At 37.7% G+C, this 9,672-nt stretch overlaps 1 long non-coding RNA gene across 1 annotated transcript; it reads left to right on the top strand.

The window, feature by feature from the left end:
- Window positions 1–257: 257 nt before the first annotated feature.
- On the top strand, window positions 258–3,007 carry LOC128295290 (uncharacterized). Its single transcript, XR_008285641.1, has 2 exons — window positions 258–369; window positions 2,763–3,007. It is a non-coding gene; the product is annotated as an uncharacterized LOC128295290 (long non-coding RNA).
- Window positions 3,008–9,672: the final 6,665 nt, after the last annotated feature.

Genomic DNA, 9,672 nt, shown 5'->3' on the forward strand with positions numbered 1-9,672 from the left:
TTGGCCTTTAGACCTTATAATTAATTGGGGATAAAATATGATACAAAAAGCCTTGTGGTTTAGTGGCAAGTATCATGTGGAGCATCTGAGGGGAGGCATGGGTTCGAATCCTATGGCAAGCAATGAGCATTTATTTTGCTAACAGGGGGCGGCAAGAGTTGGTGTTGAATTTAAACTCTGATGTTGGAAGGATCCCACATCAGGAAGTTAACATAAGAGGGGATGCGAAGCTGGCTTTAAATAGAGAGAACCATGAGGAGAGTAGGGGTACCTTTCTTGGCTGATCCCTTTCGCTGTATGGCGTGCTCGTTTGGGTTGGGCGTCGACTAAGAGTGCTCGGAGCTTGGATTAACTCCAGTCGCCAATCGGGTGTGTATTTCTCGCTACTCTAGCTGTAGGATGGCTACTTCGGGCCGCGATGGGCCGAAAGGGGGTCATGTGGGCCCAATGGGCCTATGGGCCCAATTGGATAAGTTGTTTGATTGTGTTGTAAATGTTAGACTAGGCTAGGTGAATCTCATATCTGTGGCTAGATTTGGGCTAAAAGGGCCACACGAGCGTGTGGGCCCATTTGGGCCGAGAATAGGCTTTAGGCCCATTCGTATTGTTATCCCTGTTTAGAATACTTTAGTTTACCAAATTACTGAAATGCCCTCAAATTGTAAAATTACTAAAGTACCCTCGATTTATAGAATTACAGTTTTACCCTTGATTTACAGAATTACCGTTTTACCCTCGATTTATAGAATTACTGTTTTACCCTTGATTTACAGAATTACTGTTTTACCCTCGATTTACAAAATTACTAGAATACCCTTGGTTTACAAAATTACCAAAATACCCTCGATCAGTAAAATTACCAAAATACCCTAGTCTGTAAAATTGCTAAAATACCCCTAGTTTGTAAAATTACCAAAATACCCTCAATTTGTAAAATTACCAAAATACCCTTAGTTTGTAAAATTACCAAAATACCATTGGTTTATGAAATTACCGAAATACCCTTAATTTGTAAAATTACCAAAATACCCCTGATTTACAAAATTACAGAAATACCCTTGACTTTCTAAAAATTATAGAAATACCATTGGTTTACAAAATTACTGAAATACCCTTGGTTTGTAGATTTACCAAAGCACCCTTGTAGGATGAAATGATTAAAATACCCTTATTAGGTAAAAAGACCGTAAAGCCCCTGTAGGGTAAAGTGACCGTAAAGCCCCTGTAGGGTGAAGTGACCGTAATACCCCTGTATGGTAAAATGACGAATATGCCCTTATGTTCCGTAAGACTAATGTGTGTAGGATTTACATATATTGATATTGGATTAGTTAAGTTTGAGTGACAGGTGGTGGTTGTCGTAGGCGATTGATTTTGGAAACGTTTCAACTTCAACTCATAACAGGTGTGTACTAACCCTCGTAATAGCTTAGATTAATATTTGCTGAGAAGCCGAAATGCTAAAATACTGGTATTTCGGGAACTTGTAATGTTGCGTTTGGGTATAGATACGATAAATACGATAAGATCGGTGTTTGGATCGATGGAACAGGTAAGAACTCAATTTTATGCACGATGGTAAGTGGGCCTCAATGGGCTAGAATTGGGCCCAATGGGCTTTTGGGCCCATTTGGGTAAAATTGATAGAAAATGGAATTTGGAAAAGTTGCATGATAACACGGTTAGTATTGTTGTAAAATTTGGATTAAGCAGGCTTAGTGGGCTAAATCGGCATTCATAGGGCCCATTAGAGGTTTTGGGCCCAAAAGCCCGAGTTTGATAAAGTGGGTTAAAGATCATTGTTTAAACACTCGGAAATATTGATAATTGTTGATGAACATGGAAAACCCTGATATTTGGTAAAATTATGAAATTACCCTTATAGTATGAAAATGACTGTTTTGCCCCTAGGTAAAAATGACCATTATACCCCTAGGGTTTAATTATAAATTTTATACGTGGGATATGATATACATGATTGATATGATATGCACATGATATGTATAAAATGCACATGATATGTATAAAATGCACATGATATGTATGAAATGTACATGATGTATTCATAAATGCATTGGGTTGGGTTTTTATATGGATGGAGGAAGTGCAAAAGGGCTTATGCCCCAGTTTATTGAAAATGGCTTATGCCCCAGTTTACCGAAAAGGGCTTATGCCTCAGTTTATTGAAAAGGGCTTATGCCCCAGTTTATCGAAAAGGGCTTATGCCCTAGTTTATTGAAAAGGGCTTTGCCCCAGTTTACCGAAAAGGGCTTTGCCCCAGTTATTAAAGAGGCTAGGCCTCTAGATATATGATAAAGCAGCTATGCTACCGGTGGTGTGTTGGTTGGGTGGGTTGAGTTATTCCCCACATGGTGTGTTGGTTGGTACGGGTAGAGAGTAGCGGATGGTGGGTTGAGTAGTCTCCCCAAATGGGCTTGCATACATCCATTGACATTACATGTGATATTGAAATGGGCCTAAGGGCCATACCGTTTCTGAAGAAAGGCTTGCCCAATGATATGATTTATGAAAAGGCTTGACCCGGTGATATGATTTATAAAAAGGCTTTGGCCCAGTATATATCGAGACTGAATTAGGGCTTAGGCCCATATTGCTACTATTTAAGGGCTAAGGCCTGATGTCTTATTCTTGAATAGGGCTTTGGCCCGATTTTTCTTGACAATTGTGTTATTCTTTGTTTGTTTGTTGTTGGGGATTACACACTGAGTTTTCATAAACTCACCCTATTTCTAACTGTGCAGGTAATCCCTAAGCTTAGATGGTTTGGAGCTGCGAGGGACTCGGAGATGGCCACACTACTGTTTCTGTTTCTTTTAATTACAAGAAGTAATCGGTTTATTTTTTTATAAGTTTTATCTTATTAATATTATTTTTGCTTTTGGGTTGTAATAATGCCATTTTAATTATTTTTCTGGGATTATTTTATTTTTAATAACTTTAATCTGTTTATTAATAAATGGGCTAGACTTAGGACGTGTTTTCAAAATGATAATTGTTTTCAAAATAACACCACGCCACGATTATTCGATTTATCAAAGATTTCAACTTAAATAAATTACAGCTCGATTTAACCAAGTGTGGCAATGGTTGTGGGCATGTCTAGGATTGGATCCATTAGAAGAGCTTGGTACTTAAGTAGCCTTCATGGCTCACCTCCTCTGTTACGGATTCCTACCTGGTGCCCAGCTCCCATTCACTTTATTAACTTAGCAAAGACTATCTTTTAAAACACTAAGAAGGACGTTGAAAGAGGCATGGGTTTTCTTAAAAACTTTAATGTGACACGTCGGATCCGGCCATAACGTCTGGGCCGGGTTTGGGGTGTTACAAACATCCCAGACATGGTCTTACATGTAATCACATATCGATGCCACTGTCCCAGATAGGGTCTTACACGAATCAAATATGATGCTGATGTCCTAGACATGGTCTTACATGTAACTACATATATCAATGCTAACGTACCAGACGTAGTCTTACATGAGAACAATATCAAAAATCCTATGTCATGAAATATGTATCCTAGCTATCCTTAAGGTTCATACGAGGCTTTCGGATGTCGTAACTCAGTCGAATCGAACTCGTACACATAGTTTTCAAGCATATTCACATTCACTTTTCTTATATACATTTTCACATAATTCATTTTAGCATATAAAACTCGTATTTATTTAAAATTAAAAACATCTATTTGTTTATAAACTTACCTTGGACAACGATAATCGGAATGGGACGACTATTTGACAACTTTGGTTTTCCCCTGATCCAAATCTGATTTCTTGGGTTCTTGATCTAAACATATTCAAATTAAACTCATTCAAATATATTCTCACTCAATTTAGTCCAAAAACACATAAATGAGAAAATTACCATTTTGCCCCTGACATTTCACACTTTTTACAATTTAGTCCAAATTGTACAAAACACAAAACATGCAAAATTTGCACACACCATGCTTAGGCCGAATCTTCTTTATGCCCATACAAGTCCATACATTTCATTTATTTCACATTTTAGTCTCTTAAATTATTATTTTTTCAATTTAGCCCTAATTACTCAAAATATCAAAAATTCCAATACAAAACATATTAATCCAAAACATATCTTTCATATTTCATCAACTACCATCACAAAACTCAATTATTCATCAATGGCATAATTGAAAATATTCATCAAAATCAGAATTTCAAGCATAGGCTTTGTATATTACACTGCAACGATCTCAAAAACATAAAAATTATCAAAAATCGAACTAGTTACATACCTTGATTAAGCTTAACAATGGTCGAATATGGCTTTCTTTTATCTTTCTTTTCCTTTATCTAATTTTGACTACCAAATATAAACATGCATGGCCTTTAATTATTTTATGTTTTATATTATATAACTTCATAATCATTTTACATATATAACCTTTATATTAAAATTTTAAACCATTATAATTCATGGTTATAACCATCCACTCATTTAGTTATGGTATAATTGCATTATAAGTGCTTCATATTAATGAGACAAGTTTAATTAAGCACTTTCATATTTAACTATTAACTTTTCACTTTACGCGATTAAGCCTTTTTTATTAAACCGATACTCAAATGACAAAATTAAAACACAAAATTTTCATGGATATAAATCAACACATAATAAAAAAAGAAAATATTTTTAAAATACTTTTCTGACTCAGATTCGTGGTCCCAAAACCACCGTTCTGAATAGGGTCTAAATCGGGCTGTTACACAGATGCTTCAACTAAACTAGTTAGATTAATTCCGAATATTCTCATACGAGAATGCCAAATTACTCAAGGAAAGACTTCAAAGATGGGATGACAAGCACATTCGAGTTTGAGAATTTGAGGCAGGTTAGCAAGTCTTGTTATTTAATTCCAGATTAAGGTTCTTTCCGTGTAACACCCCAAACTCGACCAAGACGTTATGGCCGAATCTGACGTGTCACATCGAAGTGCTTTTTGAAAATAGGACTTGCCGTTAAGAATCCAAATTTAAGTTGAAACCCTTTTAGTTTTTATTGCTTGCGAAAATTTGGCAAATTAAGTTGTTACTAATTGAAATCAATTTGTCAAAATGATTGCCATCTTTATCACTGTTGATTCCTTAAACTAAATAAAATCACGGAAGCTTTTAAAAACCTTGAAGTTTAAAATGCCTGTTTTCCTTGAAAATAGTTATTATTTTGAAAATTCACCTTTTTCCTAGTCTAGCAGTTTAAGGTATGAAATCAAAGCCCAAATAAAAGTTAAAACCACAAATGGCCTTATTACATAACCAAAAACCCAATATGAAATTTAAAAAAATAAAGTCAAAAGTAGAACATCAGCAATTGTGTGGCCACCTCCGAGTTCCTTACAGCACCAAACCGTCTAAGGCTGAGGATTAAATGTATAGTTAAAAGAAAAGGTGAGTTTTCAAAATAATAACTATTTTCAAGGAAAACACACATTTTAAACTTCAAGGTTTTTAAAAGCTTCCGTGATTTTATTCAGTTTAAGGAATCAATGGTGATAAAATGGCAATCGTTTTGACAAATTGATTTCAATTAGTAACAACTTAATTTGCCCTTTTTTTGTAAGTAATAAAAACTAAAAGTGTTTTAACTTAAATTCAGATTCTTAACGACAGGTCCTATTTTCGAAAAACACTTCGATGTGACACGTCAGATTCGGCCATAATGTCTTGGCCGAGTTTGGGGTGTTACACTTAGCTATGGTCGAATCTGGCGTGTCACATCAAAGTGATTTTCAAAAATAGGACTTGTCGTTAAGAATCTGAATTTAAGTTAAAACCCTTTTAGTTTTATTGCTTGCGAAAATTTGGCAAATTAAGTTGTTACCAATTGAAATCAATTTGTCAAAAAAATTGCCATATTTATCACCGTTGATTCCTTAAATTGAATAAAATCGCAGAAGCTTTTAAAACCTTGAAGTTTAAAATGCGTGTTTTCCTTGAAAACAACTATTATTTTGAAAACTCACTTTTTTCCTAGCCTAGCAGTTTAAGGCATGAAATCAAAGCCCAAATAAAAGTTAAAACCACAAATGGCCTTATTACATAACCAAAACCCAATATGAAATTTAAATAAATAAAGTCAAAAGTAGAACACCAGCAATCGTGTGGCCACCTCCGAGTCCCTTACAGCACCAAACCGTCTAAGGCTGAGGATTACCTGTATAGTTAAAAGAAAGGGTGAGTTTATGAAAACTCAGTGTGTTATCCCGTATCAGTTAAACAGTAAATAATGCATGTAGTAATAGTCTAGGCCTGAGTCTTATCCAGTGTAAGTACAGTTTGGGCCTTAGCCCTATAAAGTAACAGAACAGTCTGGGCTTTAGCCCTATAAAGTAATAATGTGGGCCTAAGCCCCATACAATATCAGTACAGTGTAATGCGATTATGCATCCCACCCAAATCCAGCCAGCACACTACCTGCACCAACCAACACACCATGTGGGGATATAAATCGACCCACCCAGCCAACACACCAATATCGCGCAAAGCTTCCGGTAATAATAATGTAGCATAGCTACCAGGAACAGTAAATGTGGCAAGCCACCAATATCAGTAATTGTGGCATAGCCACCAGCAACAGTGAATGTGACATAGTCACCAGTACAGTACTTCCTCCATATCAAAATCCCAACCCCATGCAGTATGTCATGTCATAAGCATTATGTGCATGCAAAGTCATACTCAGTAGAATCATATATGTAAATCATAAGCACATCAATCATAAGAAACATAAGGGCATAATCGTAAATTTACCATACAGGCGTATTACGATCATTTATCCTACAGGGGCATTACGGTTATTTTACCCTACAAGGGTATTACGGTCATTTTACAAACTGGGGATATTTCTGTAGTTTTAAAAATTAGGGATATTTCGGCAATTTCATAAATCGGGGGAGGGGGTATTTCAGTAATTTTTCATATCGGGGGGATTTTGGTAATTTCACAAATTAAGGGTATTTCAGTAATTTTATAACCTAGGGGTATTTTGGTAATTTTACAAATCAGGGCCTTAACGACCCAACCAAAGGTCCATCGTCGCCTCGAGCGACTTAAGTAATCTAAATAGATATAACGGTGCAAATAGGCCTAGGGCCCATACTCGGCCCAAGTTGGCCCACACGCTCGTGTGGCTAATTTAGACCAAATTTAGATACGACTATGTGTAGACCATAGCCTGGTTCATTAATAGCCACTTGCCGCAGATTTTATCCATGTGGGCCCATGAGCGGATTGGGCCCACACGGCCTATCGAGGCCCAAAACAACCTAGGTCATGTGCGCGACATGAAAAGTCTATCTGTTACATGCTTAACAGTGAAATTTACCCACGTGGGCCCATAGGCCCATTGGGCCCATATGACCCATTTAACCCAGAACTATTCACGACTGTACGAACGACGTAGCCCAGTCCAAAACTTACCACATAACATACATTTTATCCATGTGGGCCCACCAGCCCATTGGGCCCACACCGGCCAGTCTAACCTTCCATGGCCCAAAACAGCCTATGCCATGTACGCGACATGACAAGCCGAACCATATTCCATCTAGCAACTAATTTGACACAAGCGGGCCCACAGAACCATTGGGCCTATTCGGCCCATTTCCTGGCCCACTATGGCCTAAGCCCATGAATTCGCCCATAGTGGCCTTCCTCGTCGTATGCCCACATTCCATGACCTCGATTCACCACACGCACGATCGTACGCTCGTGTGGCATCATACACCATATTTTTGGCTTTTCGGCATTCTACCGATCTACAGTCAGAGGAGTGCAAACAACACATACTTTCAGCTTTTCAGCCGATTAGCGAACATGGTAGACGGTTACACACCTTTGTTAACAAAGAGAGTGGCTAATGCTTGAGCACCAAACCTACATCAATTCCAACAGACAATCAATCGTATGCTGATAGGAATACAACCAACCTTATTAACCCTTACTCAAATGAATGACTTGAGCAAGATAAAGGGAATACTTATCGAACCGCAAGGTTAATTAGGGAGAAGGGACAATCGTCCTAACCCACTAGAACAGAGGAGTAAAGCTAGCAACACTCGTCCCTAGCCATTAAACGACAATAAAGAACAAGATTAAACATAGGATTACCAATAGGGAGGAGTAGATTTACAAAGAATCAATACTCACCACTTGATCACAGAATATTCGTACAAGTTAGAAACCAAAGTAGAGAGGGAGAGTGCTGATATTCGACCAAAGTAACACCAGTTGAGAACACCACAGAAAAATAGCAACCGGTCTACAAAGAAGAAACCGATTGAAAGAATTGGGAGCAATAGTATTCAGCCAAGAAAACTGAGAAGTAGCAGAGGTGAGAAGAGAGCAGTGGTTCGACCAACCAAATGAAAAGAGATTAAGGGGAAGAAAAAAAGTTTGATTTTGGCACAAAAAATTAAGCGTCTAATCGGCCAAGGAAGTATCGATTTGAGATAGGGAAGGAAAAACAAAGAAAACGATCAGAAGGAGGAGGCAATAGAAGAATTCGGCACCAAAAAGCACAAAAACCAAATGCCTAAAGAAAGACACATAAAACTGAAACTTGAGGAACAACACTCAGCCGAAATTCTAAGTACCTCCTATGCAAATTTGGCACAATACCACACCAACTCAAACTCAACTTTTTCCTCTTAAAAATCTTCCTTCATCTCTTCCATGATCCACTCATTGACCAGTTAGAACTTCCCTCCACAGATTTTCAATCAAACTCCACCTCTCTCACCATAAAGAAATAAAATGAAATATCCCTTTGCATTCCATGGGATTTGAACCCAAGCTCTCACAATAGCCACGTCACGCCACCACTTCTAAGCCATAAGCTCAATTGTGTCACCTTCCTCCTACAATTATTTATAAAGCCTACAAGCGAAAGTCTGAGTTCACTTAAATAAATAAAACGAAAATTTTGCCTACGCCAAGACTTGAACCTCAAACCCTATGTACACTCCACATGCCATTTACCAATAGACCACTAGGCTTTTTGTGTCATGGTCTACCCAAATTTAACTATAAGCCTATTAGCCCAAAGCTAGGGATTTACTAATAAAATAAAATTTTTGCAAAAACTAGGTTTAAACCCAAGATTTCTCAGACACTCCCAGAACACTTAGAACACTTAACCACTAAAGTAGATACCCACTCATGTCATTTCCTTGCACAATTAAATACTTATATACAACCTCCTTACAGACCCATACTCAAGGTCCAATATTTCTAGGCCCAAATTTAGGGCGTTACAATTTATCCCTCCTTCAAGAAATTTCGTCCTTAAAATTTTCCAACTAGCAGGGTAGTCGCGTAACAACTACACTACTACGCCCTCGATGCGCACTCTGATCCTAATAACGCCAACACACTTTAACTTGAACTTGGAACTTCTTACACATACCCAAAACACCTACCCACTGGAGCAAATAGACATCACACGCATACAATCTCTATGTCCAAATCATCACACTCAAACAAAACATACCTGAATCAAAAGTGATTTGGCAGTCTCGAGCCCGATGTTCTTTAGACCTGCATCTGAGACATGCTCTTGAATCCTCCAGCATTTGTCCAGATGACACCTTCTGCAATGCTTGCAAGTCAGAAAGTTCAGACG

This window comes from Gossypium arboreum, chromosome 7 (assembly GCF_025698485.1).
Source record: "Gossypium arboreum isolate Shixiya-1 chromosome 7, ASM2569848v2, whole genome shotgun sequence".
In the NCBI taxonomy this organism is placed as follows: domain Eukaryota; kingdom Viridiplantae; phylum Streptophyta; class Magnoliopsida; order Malvales; family Malvaceae; genus Gossypium; species Gossypium arboreum.